The following is a 16115-nucleotide window of genomic DNA, read 5'->3' as shown; positions in this document are numbered from 1 at the left end:
AATACTAATATGAAAAGGAATAGAACTGTAATGTTTTAAGGGAGAAAAATAATTAATTGGAATACTGTTTTTTTTTCAAATCATATTCATTTAAATCTACATAGGCTTTGGGGAAAAGGGTACTGTTGACTTTTATGAGAGCCTAATTTTAGCAGTCTACCAAAATCCCACCCCAGTTCATTTACCTGTATGGTCTCTTTACCTGCATGGTCTGTTAATATACCAGTATGATCTGTCAATTTACCTGTATGGTCTCTTTACCTGTATGGTCTGTTAACATACCAGTATGATCTGTCAGTTTACCTGTATGGTCTGTTCATTTACCTGTATGATACGTTAATTTACCTGTATAATCTCATTACTTGTATGTTGGAGAATGTTCTTCTCATGGGGTTGCAATGACTGGTGGTCTATTGTGAGGCAGGGATTCTTCAACATTTAATTCCCTACATTCTATTGGTGAAAGTTGGTACAACCCAGATGTCTGATTTGTACATGGTAGTCATTGCCATGTGGTCCCAGAATCTGTAATCCACACCAGGGTGTTATTTAACTCCAGCTCAGATCAATGAACATTTTTTCTGTTTTGGCAACCTTTACTCTGTATGCATAATCTCACAGGGATTAGAAAAGCGGGATTAGATCTGCGGTAACCAAAAGTGATTTGTAGTGACAGGGCAAGTGGCATGCTGTAGGTAGTCAAATCTCTACACCTACAGACTACCTGGGACATGTGGCTTAGTTACATGTTCCCCCAACAATCACCTTAGTTTCCTTGAGTTTATATACATTTAATGCACAAGTAAAACTATGATACGCAGATTAGCACCTAGCTAGACTGGGTGAGGTTATACATTTTTGGAAATAACAATGGAAAGCATTTCTTTTAAAGAAAATATGACAAGCCTATGGATGTTAAGAAATGTTGGAGTTCTAATCACTATACATCACAAATGGTTTGGGATCAGCAGTCCTATTAGGTTATTATACCACAGTACCTCTGTAGATAAATTTGCTTTCCACACTCGACTGAGGTGCCCTCACATGATAACAATTGCATAACAACTCATTTATTAATTGATATTTGGGTAAACTTGCTTGCATATCTGGCAATGTCCAGATGAGGTTAAATTGTGATTTTTGCAGGTTTGTGGTTTGCAGAGGGCTTAGGATCTTGCACATATGCACGTACACTGCCCTTACACACACACATATATACACTGCCCTTACACACACACACAAATACATGTACACAGCCCTTACACACACATATACATGTACACTGCCCTTACACACACATATATACACTACCCTTACACACACACACACAAATACATGTACACAGCCTTTACACACACATATACATGTACACTGCCCTTACACACACATGTACACTGCCCTTACATACCAGCTAACAAATACCTATGCTGCTCTTACACATACATACACAAACACAATCTTACAAACATATACATACAAATACACTGCCCTTACTCCCCATCTCCTACCTATTCCTCCACCTTCTATCCTGCATCCTGTGGTGGGAGCACAAGGCCTGTCACTTCTGACCTCGCTTTACTGCTCCCTCATAACTACACGATGGCTATTGCTGCAGAGCGCAGGGATGATGTCATATCCCAGAAAGACAGCGGGAGATTAGGCAGCTAAATGCATGGCTGAAGTCTTGGTGTAAGAAGAAGGGCTTTGGGTTTTTAGAGCACTGGGTTGATTTTGCTTTGGGGTACAATCTCTGGGATTATTTAAAAGCTATATTATTGAAGATAACAGGAAATTGTATTAGGCTGGTCAGTAAGAGTAAAAAATTAAAGAAACTGCTGTGGATCTATAAAATTAGGCAGAAAGAGGCAAAGAAAGTTATAAGATCTGCCAAATCATATGCAGAAGAGCGAATTGCCCTGTCAGTAAAAAATGGAGATAAAACATTTTTTAGATATATAAATGAGAAAAGGAAAGTTAAACAAGGATTAGTTAGATTAAAAACAAAAGGAATGTATGTAGAAGAGGATAAAGGTTTAGCTGACTGCCTCAATGAATATTTCTGTTCAGTTTTTACAGATGAAAATGAGGGAATGGGACCTCAGTTGGGAAAAAAGACTGACTCATTTGAGTTTATCGAGGCGGAGGTTCTACTTCAGTTGTCTAAGGTAAAGACAAATAAGTCGATGGGGCCTGGTGGGATACACCCCAAGTTATTAAAAGAGCTTGGGGGTTTTCTAGCAAAACCGTTAACTGATATATTTAACGAATCATTAGTAACGGGAGTTGTCCCTGGGGATTGGAAAGTAGCGAATGTTGCACCCATTCACAAAAAAGGCAGTAGGGAGGAGTTGGGCAACTACAGTCCCGTAAGTCTTACATCTGTAGTTGGGAAATTAATGGAAATTATGTTAAAGGAAAGGATTGTTGAACATCTGAAGTCACATGGGTTTCAAGATCAAAAAACAACATGGGTTTTCCTCAGGAAGATCTTGCCAAACGAATCTTGTTGATTTTTTCGATCGGGTGACTAAAGTAATTAATCAAGTTAGTGCAGTAGACATTTTGCGTATCTGGATTTCAGTAAGGCCTTTGACACTGTCCCACATAGACTTATAAATAAACTGCAATCTCTGGGTTTAGATCCCAATGTTGTTGAATGGATTAGGGATAAACTGAATAACAGACAACAGAGGGTTGTAGTCAATGGAGTATATTCAGAGCGAGATCTTGTTACCAGTGGGATACCTCAGGGATCTGTACTTGGACCCATTCTCTTTAATATTTTTATTAATCATATTGCAGAGGAAGAAGCCAAATGGCAAATGATTTAGGTAAACTGGAAAAATGGTCAGAGCTGTGGCAACTGGCATTTAATGTGGATAAATGCAAAGTAATGCACCTGGGCATAAAAACCCAATTGGATTACAGGATAAACCTTACCAGGACAGGTTAAAGGATCTTTACCTATATAGCCTGGAAGAAAGACGTGACGGGGGGATATGATAGAAACATTTAAATACGTAAAGGGAATCAACAAGATAAAGGAAGAGAGTTTATTTAAAATGAGAAATACTACCACAACAAGAGGACATAGTCATAAGCTAGAGGGGCAAAGGTTTAATTGGAAAATTGTAACATTGGAAAATATTACTTTACGGAAAGGGTAGTGGATGCATGGAATAGCCTTCCAGCAGAAGTGGTATATGTTAATACAGTAAAGGCATTTAAGCAAGCATGGGATAGGCATAAGGCCAAGCTAGATATAGGATAAGGGCAGGTACTAAGGAAAGTACTCAGAGGTTGGGCAGACTGGATGGGCCTACTTGTTCTTATCTGCCGTCACTTTCTATTTTTCTATCCCCATGCTCGGCATTATTTGCTGGCTCGTAGTGATGAGGGAGCAGTAAAGCGAGATCTGAAGTGACAGACCTCACGCTCCCTAATGTTGAGCCGACTAGAGGGAGATTGTGATCTCCCAACTAGTCTGCAGGCTGCAGACAGAGCCGGCCTTAGGTGTTCTGGCGCCCTGTGCGGACTACTCCTCTGGCGCCCCCCCATCCCAAAAAAAGAAAGGAATAAAAACTTGTAACAAAACCCCAATCACTATATACTACGCCAAACATTGATGTGGTGTAGGCCTACCACTTCTTTGTCTGGCTTAGTAGTAGGGATGCACCGAAACGAATTCTGGACTGAAACCGAAAGTGCAGCATTTACCTGGCCAAAACCGAATATGACCCCCCCACACCATAAAGAAATCTAACACTTTTATTTAAAGTAAGTAACACACCAAAATAGGACAAAACAATTAAATAACAATATTATATATATATATATATATATATATGATTAACAGCAATCACATTCCTATCATGCCCAGGCATACCCAGATTCCAGGATGTACTTGCAGACTTGGCATGATAGGAGTATGATTGCCCTATCTAGCCCTTCTCACTCCCTTCTGCCCTATCTACCCCTTCTCACTCCCTTCTGCCCTATCTACCCCTTCTCACTCCCTTCTCCCTATCTACCCCCTTTCCCCTGCCTCACTCCCTTCTCCCTATCTACCCCCTCCTAACTATCTACCCTTTCCCTCTTTGAAGTTCACTTACCTTTCAGGAGTCCTGCGGTGGGGGTGCAAGGCCTCTGCCTCCCAGCTCTGCCACTGTATGGAACAGTATAGAGTGATGGGAGTTATGATGTACTTTTAGAGCATAATTAGATCATGAAAAAGACATTGGAAATGGTACAGCATAACACCCATCACTCTCACACACTTACCAATCCACACGTATACCAATCCACACGTATACCAATCCACACGTATACCAATCCACACACATACCAATCCACACATATATACCAATCCACACATATACCAATCCACACATATACACTAATCCACACATATATATACCAATCCACACACATACCAACCCACACATACTAATCCACACGTATACCAATCCACACGTATACCAATCCACACGTATACCAATCCACACATATACAAATCCACACATATACCAATCCACACACATATATACCAATCCACACATATATACCAATCCACACACATATATACCAATCCACACACATATATACCAATCCACACACATATATACCAATCCACACATATACACCAATCCACACATATACTCATGCACACATATACCAATCCACACATACTAATCCACACATACCAATCCACTCTCACTCTCACTGAATGCTTTCCTACCTTTCCTCTTTTCTCCTTACAGCTTCTTTTCCTCCTCTTCGCTCCTCTTCTTCAGTTCTTCTGTCCTCTCTGTCTTCTTCCGGGTCAGAGGGCACGGACAGCAGTGGGCGCGGCTTCAGTGCTGTGCGCCGGGATCTGACAACAAACCCCGGCGCACAGCAGCTGTTGCCGTGCGGATCACAAGGGAGCGATATCGGAGGTCTTTAACAGACCTCCGGCTCCCTTGAGCGATTTTAAGCCGGGTTCAAGGGAGATCCTTGAACCGGCTTAAAATCACTCAAGGGAGCCGGAGGTCTATTAAAGACCTCCGATACCGCTCCCTTGCGAGCCTGCTCCTCCAGCAGCGGACCGCCCCCCCCCCCCCCGCTAGGTACGCAAGCGGCGGCGGCGGACCCCGCGGCGGCGCCCCCTGGAGTGTGGCGCCCTGTGCGGTCGCACAGGTCGCACACCCCAAAGGCCGGCCCTGGCTGCAGATCGGGCGTCTGTGCGCCCCCCCCCAGCTGCACCTGAGGTGAGCACGGATCTCGCCTCACCCTAGCTCTGCCCCTGCAAAGCGGGACAGAGGAAGGGATAGGCGGGGCAGAGACCCAAAATCGGGACTGTGCCGCCTAAATTGGGACAGTTGGGGGGGCATGAAACATATATGTTGGAGAACTAGACACCCTAGGATATTTCAATTTTAGTATTAACTCAGTCCATGCACTAATTCTACTACCAGCCTTTGTGGTATTATTCTTTTGTGGGGGGTTTCACACGCATTTTGCTTCAGGTATGAATACACAGCTCCTGGAATACGTCACTGTCAAACAACACCCCAGTGTCAAACAGTGATACCACCCATGCATAGATTTGCCTGAATGTTTGGGGGCAAAAAGGCCACATTTGTGAGGTGCTTAGTTTTCAATGTTAAACTTTGACAGCTGGTGATCCTATGCCTATGCCATATTTGAGGCATCTTTGAACCCGGACAATTCTATTTACATAACATAACCATATATTTTGAAAACTAGTCATTCCAGGGTATTTCAAATGCTGTCATTTTAACCCTTTCCATGCACTAATTTTACCACCAGCCTTTGTCAAAGTTTGTAGTCACTGCCAAGCAACAGCCTTGAGTACAATGATATCACCCATGCATACGTTTGGTTTTTTGGTGGATAAAAGGTCAAATTTGGGAGGTGCACAATTTGCCCTATTTGTGACATCTTTGAAGCCTGCCAATTCACTTTAGAGTCTCAACGCGTTTTGCCAACATTGCCGAAACGCATTGAGACTCTAAAGAATTACACACAGCGAACTTTTATCTCCATCCGGATTCAGTTGGGACTGTTTATGCCTGAGCTTGTATGCATAACTTACTGGTTATACCAACTCACTTGTAAGTTTTTCCAATTTCTACATTAAAGATATAAGAAGATACTGCACCATTTGTGGTTTTCCATCTGTCTTTCAGATTTTAAGAAGGGATTAAAGTATTTTTACTTTGATGAACCTGCTTTTGATGCCACACTTGTGAGTGCATCTACATACTGTGACGGACCGACCAGGGGCCTCAGGTTGTCCCTCTCCGACCAAGAACGACTTCTCCCTTCAAGACAATAAATCCCTGCAATCCGTAGGCAATATCCCCAAGCAAAGTAAAGGGATATCACTATCCAGTACCCAAATAACCAGGCAAGACAAGTCTTTAGGTACAACAAGAGGAGAACTGATTTATTGTAGACACAGATGGCTGGATATATCTAGCAAAACACACATTAACATAAAACAAGATACTGGGATGCAAACCACCCCCTTAATCTGCCTCCCAGAGACAGTAAAGGGATTAACAATACAAAAGGAAACAGACACCACTAAAATAGGGAATACACATTTGTCTTGATTAGATTATCTCCCAGACCTTAGTGTGCTGTGTGTAAATAGTTAGGAAAATAAGGCATTAATAAAATATATTTTTTATTAATAACACACAAAAGGATAACATTAACTGAGGGGTAGGGTGAGTCTAGGAACCATCACAGTCCCAAAATACAGAAACCCCAAATCTTTTTCCAAGCTCCACAGTCTTTAGAGTCTCTTATGATTTGGATAACGTGGCACTCCTTACCAGGGCTCATAGTCTGTAGGAAGGAGGCTGGCACTCAGTCCCCTCCAGGAGCCCATGGCACGAAGGCTTCCGTAACACATACAATTTGCGTTTTGAACTTATTACACTATTGTTTTTTTATTATTTTTTTCCCATGTGTTTATGCACCCCATTTCTGGTATACCGTATTTCCCCATGTATAAGACGCACCTTTTTTTCGAAAAACTGGGTGCGTATTATACAGTTGTAGATTGCAGTTACTATGGTACTTCCCAGTACCTCCCTGCAGTCACACTGCCGATTGGCCCGGCCCCTGTATGTTACTTACTTTTAAGTGTTTTTAAAGGTGGGGGGGTCATTTTCGGTTTCGGTCAAGTGAATGCTGAATTTTCGGTTTCGGTCCAGAATTTTCATTTCGGTTCATCCCTACTATATACTAGACCAGACACTGAAGTGGTTGACCTACACCACATCAAAGTTTGGCTTAGTATATAATGACAGGGGTTATGCTGCATTATTGTCAATGTTTGCCTCAATATATAATGATAGCAGTTATGCTGTACCACCGTCAGTGTTTGCCTCAGTATATAATAATAGCAGTTATGCTGTACCACCGTTAATGTTTGCTTCAGTGTATATTGATAGTTATGCTGTACCACCGTCAATATTTGCCTCAGTATTAATGATAGCAGTTATGCTGTACCACCGTCAATGTTTGCCTCCATATATAATGATAACAGTAATCCTATACCACCATCATTGTTTGCCTCAGTATATAATGATAGCAGTTATGCTGTAACACAGTCAATGTCTGCCTCAGTATATAGTGACAGGTGTTATGCTGTACCCCAGTCAATGCGTGCCTCAGTATATAGTGATAGGTGTTATGCTGTACCACCGTCAATGTCTGCCTTGGTATATAATAACAGTTATGCTGTACACCTGTCAATGTTTGCCTAACGATAGAAGTTATGCAGTTTTAAAGTGTGTGTGTGGGGGGTGCCACATACAGGATCCGCCCCCCGTGCCAAATACTCTACGTACACCCCTGCGCACAACAGTTTTACCCAATTAAAAAATATATATATTTATTTTTATTCTTTATGCGGCCCGGATCCTCTGCTCAGGATTTGCTTGTCACGAATTGGGTCCATACAGACGACTGTAAAGACCCAGAGTGCCCAAAGATTGTGTGCAGGAGTTACGGTGCATAAGCGGAGTTGGACAGGGCCTGATGCAGGGCAACAGCACCCTCCCGGTGGGCATCTAGGGTTGTGCAGCCACATACCAGTGCCCTGACATAGCAGCGGATGATGACAGAACAGAGCAGAACTTGGAGATATCCTGCAGGCACCCTGGAACAGGCATGCAACATAGCACTGGAATCATGTGCAGGGTGCTGCAGGCTGGAAGTAGAGAAGCTAAGCAGAGTAGATAGCGGAAACATAGCGAGCAAGGGACAGGGAGACCAAGCAAGAACCATAACCAGACAAGATATACATGATACAGGGCACAAGACAAGGAATACTCCAGATCTGACAAACAGGACACCCCACTACCGGGGTTACAAGACAGGACACCCCACTACCGGGGTTACAAGACAGGACACCCCACTACCGGGGTTACAAGACAGGATACCCCACTACCGGGCTTACAAGACAGGACACCCCACTACCGGGGGTACAAGACAGGAAACCCCACTACCGGGGTTACAAGACAGGATACCCCACTACCGGGGTTACAAGACAGGATACCCCACTACCGGGGTTACAAGACAGGATACCCCACTACCGGGGTTACAAGACAGGATACCCCACTACCGGGGTTACAAGACAGGACACCCCACTACCAGGGTTACAAGACAGGACACCCCTCTACCGGGGTTACAAGACAGGACAGGACAACAAGGCACAGAGATATTTTCTCTGTAAACCCTAGAGATGGTTGTGCGTGAAAATCCCAGTAGTTTCTGAAATACTCAGACAAGCCCGTCTGGCACCAACAACCATGCCATGTTCAAAGTCACTTAAATCCCCTTTCTTCCCCATTCTGATGCTCGGTTTGAACTTCAACAAGTTGTATTGACTATGTACTACATTGGTTGTATTTGTGTTAACAAGCAATTTAACAGGTGTACATAATAAGGTGGCCAGTGAGTATATATATATATATATATATATATATATATATATATATATATATATATATATTACAGTGTATATGTAGCATTTTATAATCCCCCCCACACACATACACTTTGGTCCCTGCCCCTCCATGTGCCCCTCCTAAATAGGAACGCTGGAGACACCACTGTTCCAGACCTCTATTACAAGTTTATAACACAATAAGATAGTTGTATTTTTGAAAGAGGAGAAAATGTATTGTTTCCAAAATGTTCTTACAATTTCTATGCGATGCGTGTCTTGAAATTCTTCATACAAATAAACAAATACATGTTTTATACATTATTGAAAAATATTGGATTGTTGGGATTTAGTTGTATAGTGTAGGAGAACTGATGTAATAATTTATAGCTCATTGTTGTATGCCAGGAATTGTTTGGAGGAATTGTGCTCTTGATGGCCAAACCCAGCTGTGTCTAGATGATTAGGTTATGCTTCAGACATATTTTTGCATTGTTGTAAGAGGCTTAAGTACTCATAATTGTCATACACATATGTGTATTTTGAAAGTGATATATCGAGACAAAACCCTGTAGCTCAGGCCATAAATATAAATTTCAAAAATCATAAGCACATCCTTCTAGGGCAATAAGGCTCAGGAGCAACATATTTCAAGGAAAATGCGTGTTTTATTTACAAGTGCGCAAAACAAACCCCTAAAACAAAATTATAAAATAAAAACCTAGTTCCCAATTAAGGTCCTGTCTGACCATTACTTTAGAGGCCCAAGCTGACCAGCCTAACAATCTTCAATCTTAATCCTCCCTGCCTGACCCAGCCAAACTAGACTGTGGAAAACTTCCCCAAGACAGCACGAACAGGTCAAGGCTGGTAAAACCATATGTGACTTTTCATGGTCTTTCCTTGCCCTAGGAGCAAATAAGAACTCTCCCCTCAACCATCACCCTGATTGTGACCTCAGGGACACATACGCAATAGCTATACATCATGTGTGCACAAAATAAGCACAGAACATCCCTGGTGTGTCACTATATAAATATACTAAAATAGAAGAAGGCTCCAGGCACGAGGAGTGACTATATAAATATACTGTCGGAATTTGACCCCAGCCCTTCAAACGGCTAGGCGTAGCTGCCCCTTTAAGAGGTCTGTCTGGCGTTGAACTCATCTCCACAGCTTGTTGTTTGGTAAACTGGTATGTCTGAACCCTGTCTCCTTCATCTGAGGCCTGTTATTAACACACCTGACCTCATCGACAGGCTTTATATACCTGCCTCTCAGAAACACAGGGGTGAGTTCATTATGTTACTTTGAAGCGATATTTCACGCCTGACTCTGGAGCTGACTTTTGAATTTACCCTTTTGCCTGCCTGCCTGCCTGTTACCTTTTTGACCTGGACTGCTTACTAGATTTCTATTTTGCCTGCCTTTTACCTTTTTGGACCTGGATTGCTTATTGGATTTACCATTTTGTCTGCTACCAGTCACAAACCCTTTTGGATTGTTACCTGGGCTATTCTAACATCATACTCCCCAGCAGTCTGTATATTGATATGCCTCCTAATCTGCTACCTATGGTGACATGTGTCTGTTTTGTTTAAAATACATATATTCAAACATGCTGCTTTTGTCTCATTTGTGAAGTGTGTTTCTATCACTGTGTGTTCTTTCTCTCCTGCAAGCCTTGCTTGGGGACTGAAAGGCCACATTTGGGAAGTGTGCATTTTTCACATAGTGTGCCCATTATTACAGCAAAAATGTTTCGCTGAAGAAAGTGATCGTAAACACCCGTTTAGAGTCATGATGTGCCAGGCATGTCAATTGTTGTCAGTGGTATGTTTTTCCACATCAGTTGTCATCAAGGGGAAAATTTATCATTTCCAGGTGAGATAAACCAGGGTGTTGGAACTATGTAACAGGACTTCTCACCTGCAGTCTCCCAGCAAACTCTAAAATGTGGTGTGGAGCACTGACCTACCTTATTCTCCAAGTGCACAAAACCTACACTCAATACAATACATGTATTCAAGGGGTATGACAAGGCGGCACTTTTGAAGGGGCGACACGACTACTGACAAAAACGAAGTGTGTTTTGAGTGGCGATGCAAGTGCGACATTGTAAAGTGCAATTGCTTGTATCGGTGTGTTCTGCAAGATTGTTTTTTAAAACGTGTCCCTCTTTCACATTTTGAAATGTTGGTAGGTAAGGTACATTATTGTTACCAGTGTTTCCAATTATATATTATTGTACTTGTGTTTACTTGCACATAAATAATCTCTAATTAAAACTAGTTGTTTGTTACAAGATTTTTTCCCTTTACTTTTTGTCGAGGGGGGCGCCAGAGAAGTAGTCCGCACAGAGCACCTGAACACCTAAGGCCGGCCCTGCCCACAACATTTGAGAAACATGACTTACCCATGCATGTGGAGTATTGCTGTACTAGGTGGTGTTGCTGAGATTTTGATTTTCCTCTTTCACATATCAAACAAGGTGCTATTGCAAAGTGGACGTAAAAACGATTTTCTTTTTATTTGTTGCACCAGCTTTGGAAGGTGGTGGTATGGAATCAGCTTTATGAGGCTTTCCAATATGCCCATAATCAGATTCCCTGTGCTGTCTAGTTTTAGAAAAAAAAAATATTTTATAGGGTTAAATTGAAAAATGGGACCTCTATTTTGTCTCAAATGAAAATTGTAATGCATGTTTCAATTTTGAACCTGCAGTGCCAAAGAAACAAGTTGTTTCAGTAATTTTACTTTGTCAAATACTTTTTTTTTCTGACCGCTATTTGGGCCCAACTCCCAGCATACCACATTTTTTTAAAATCTTTGTTTAGAAACAGTGATGCGCGTTATTCATAAATGAAAATATCAGGCATATTAAGTGTTTCTAAAAAAAGGACAAATTCCTAAATACAGTTTTGGAGTTCTGTTTGCACTGGTTGTGAAAGCATGAAAAAATGGATTTACAATGTCCATCAAGGTGAATACAAAACATAGTCCATGTATTACAGTACTAAAAAAAAGATGCACAACAGTGAGGCATATACAAACAGAGCCACAATGCAGCAAACCAAGAGTCGCAATGGTAAAAAGCATACCAAGATCGTAACAAACAAGAGCTGCATATACACAGTCAATCTCTGTGCTTTAAATTTCTGTTTTAATTATGAATTTGGAAGACCATCGGAGCTTTAAATTTGTACCTGAAGTACAATTTGTGTGAAAATAATACAAATAAATTACTACCACAAACTTTGGCAAAGGCTGGTGGTAGGATCTGATGTATTGAAAGGGTTAAAATACTAGCATGTGAAATACCTTGGGGTGTCTAGTTTTCAAAAATATATGGTTTGATGGGGTAAATTGAATTACCCGGCTTCAAAGATGGCCCTATTAGGACTGGGAATAAAAAGCAGCCCTGGAAACATTTGGAGACCAGCCCCATATAGTTTATCTCACGGTCGAGCTCTTGTGCCCACACGCACCCCTAATACATACCCGAGTCACACTATTTACCATACAAATAACTATAAAACATTATTTTAATCACATTATTTGTATTAAAATGCCACAAAGCAAAAGTGTTAAAAGGCCCTAATAAATTAAATACATTAGACATAATGGAAGCAAAACATTTGCAACTGCAAATATTTTTAGATGAAAAAGTTCCATTTTATTCAGTGGAACAAAACAGTGATCACATTATTCTTCATGATATTCTTGTAAGAAACTTGTATTTCTTTATTAATTCATGTAAACGTTTTTTTCATATTTAATAAAAGCTATATATTTTTTTGTTTTTATTTCCTTTTATTTACCAACCTGCCCCCCTAGTTATGCACATCTGCCCCCAGGCTTGCCTCCAGAAATGCCATATACTCCCTATATGCCACTCTGCCTCTCTGAAATGCCTTATATCCTCCTAAATGCCACTCTGCCTCCAGAAATCCAGGGGCATATCATGGGACATAGTGGCATATAGGGGGTTAAAAGGCATATCATGGGACAGAGTGCAGATAGGGAGGTATAAGGCATTTCTGGAGGCAGAGTGGCATATAGGGGGTTAAAAGGCATTGCTGGAGGCATTGGGCGGCGCGGTGCGTGCACACCGTCCCCTTTAATTTCATTATCTGCCGGCCGCTCAGCCCACGGGCCGATTGGCCCACCGGGAAATTACCCAGTATCCCGGTGGGCCAGTCCAGTCCTGATGTAAAAGTTCCAAGTTAAAAAATGCTCACTTCCTAAATGTGGTGTTTTACCTCCCAAACAAGCATGGGGGGATATTACTTTACTCGGGAAATGTTGCTGAACACACATTGTTTGAAAGTGACATACACCAGGAGCTGTAAATCAATACCTGAAGCCCAATTGTTGTGATTAAAAAACACAAAATAAATGGCCAGATTTGGAAAAAAAATGGCTTTGAAATAGCAAAACGCTACTTGTACTTATTGCCCAATAACTCGCAGACAAAAAGCAAAAAACATAAAACACTGGGTATTTCTAACCTCAGGACTGATAGTAGAATCTATTTATCAGGATTTTGGATGAGTAAACGATTTTTCAAATAAAATTGAGAAAAAGTTTTTATTTTCAATTCAATTTTTATATATATGTATATATATATATTTTTATTTTATTTTCAATTCAATATATATATTTTATAGGAATTTAGATAAGATGATTGTATCTGAGGAAAGCCCTTCTTGTTGTGAAAAAAAACAATATATAACTTGTGTGGGTACACTAAATAGGTGAGGAGAAAATTACATCTAAACACGAGGGCCGCAAAAGTGTTAAAACAGCCTCGGTCCCAAAGGGTACAAAAAGTAAAAAGCAGCCTGGTCCTTAAGGGGGTAATATACCGTATTTGCTCGATTATAAGACGACCCTGATTATAAGACGACCCCCCAAAATCTGAATATTAACTTAGGAAAAAAAGAAAAAGCCTGAATATAAGACGACCCTAAAGGAAAAAAGTTTTAGCAGTAAATGTTAATTCATGTAAACTATTTTTTTTAATAAAAGCTATGATTGAGAAAAATATTTTTTTTTTGTTTTTATTTCTTGTATTTTCCAACCTGTCCCCCAGTTACGCACATCTGCCCCCAGGCTTGCCACACCAATATGGCACTGTGGCCCATGATATGCCTTTTAACCCCCTATGTGCCACTCTGCCTCCAGAAATGCCTTATACCCCTATATCCCATTCTGGCATTTAGGGGGTTAAAATGCATATTATGGGGCAGAGTGGCATATAGGGAGGTATAAGGCATTCCAGGAGGCAGAGTGGCATTAAGGGAGTTAAAAGGCATTATATAGAGCACTCTGCCTCCAGAAATGCCTTATACCCCTATATGCCACTCTGGCATTTAGGGGGTTAAAAGGCATATTATGGGGCAGAGTGGCATATAGGGAGGTATAAGGCATTTCAGGAGGCAGAGTGCACTATTAAATGCCCCCTTAACGCCACTCTGCCTCCTGAAATGCCTTATACCTCCCTATATGCCACTCTGCCCCATAATATGCCTTTTAACCCCCTAAGTGCCAGAGTGGCATATAGGGGTGTAAGGCATTCCAGAAATGCCCTACACACACACACACACACACACACACACACACTTACTTACTTACTTACTTACCGGTGCTTCCAATTTCCTGCTGTATTGCCGGGGCAGCGGGTTAACGTCTCATTCCGCGGCAGCCGGAAGGAGGTGGAGTTGGCAGCGGGGGTTTGTATGCGTCCGTCGCAAATACCTTCCCCGGCTGTCAGAGATCAGGAACTCTTGAACTCTGATCTCTGACAGTCGGGGAAGGTATTTGCGACGGACGCATACAAACCCCCGCTGTCAACTTCACCTCCGGAAGCACCGGTAAGTGTGTGTGTGTGTGTGGGGGGGGGCGACGACAGGAGGATCCAGGTCCCCTGCAGCGGTGCGGGGGATCTGGATCTTAGTCTCCTAATCAGACCTCTATTTGAGGTCTGATTAGAAGACGACCCCGATTATAAGACGAGGGGTATTTTTCAGAGCATTTGCTCTGAAAAAAACCTCGTCTTATAATCGAGCAAATACGGTACATATATTCAAACATGCAGCTTTTGTCTCATTATGTTCCTACTCTCTTGCGCTATGGACTCCAACATCCAGTAAGGGCTTAGATATGACGAGCCTGACCACCTGGTTAGTATTGGCCGTGTAGACATTAAGCAATTTAAACATTAAGCCATTGATAGTGCCTTTGAGAATGGTGTATGGACCCTGAGGATCAAACGACTAGAATAGAAGTTGGAACTGGACATCCCACTGAACAAAATAGCCACACCTTCTTGTTTCATGTGCGTAGAAGGTGTATGGCCCGCCTCCAGATAGAATTTGGAAGTCAGACGATGCTGTTTGGACTTCAATAAATGTGTCTCCTGGATCATAACGACAGAGACCTTGCGAGTTTTAGCTTCTTGTAGGAGCATATTGTATTTGTGAATAGTATTGAGGCCTCTCGCGCTAATCAAAAGTACAGTAATATTTGTCATATCTGGTAGTGGAGTGGTTGTAAGTAACAAAACTGCCCCAGTCACTCACAGGAGCAATAAGAATGAAGCTGGTTAAAGAGAGAAAATTAGTGGTGAAACATATAGGATAGGTGAGTAATGATTGACCATCAATCTCAGCCTCTACCGACTGTCATGATCACTGACTGATCAGTGAGATATGATTTAATATCTCTTGGGCCATCTAAATTTTTCTCACCAAGTCCCTGACGTAAAGCATATAAACACCATAAACTAAGTCTATTCCCAGATATTGTGATAATACAAACAGTATTTTCTGTTTCATACTCTATGGAATAAAATATGGAGTGCTCCTTTAAGGAATTATCTGAATTATCCAGAAGGCCAGATGCAACAGGAATGGGACACATAGAGAAAGAGCAAACTAAGAGTGCTAACGTGGCACTGCAAGCTCCATAACGCAAATGAGTGGCAGGGCATGGGTAAGCAGGTCAGGTAGGAGCCCAGTTGCAGGGGAAATCAGAGTCTCAGTTTGTACTCCACGAAGCATCATTACCAGGAGGAATGTACAGACAGGCAAAATGAAACACACAGCAGACTGCATCTTAATATAGATGGTCTGTATTGAAGAAG

This window comes from Spea bombifrons, chromosome 2 (assembly GCF_027358695.1).
Source record: "Spea bombifrons isolate aSpeBom1 chromosome 2, aSpeBom1.2.pri, whole genome shotgun sequence".
NCBI lineage: Eukaryota > Metazoa > Chordata > Amphibia > Anura > Pelobatidae > Spea > Spea bombifrons.
Note: the sequence above shows the minus strand (reverse complement) of the source record.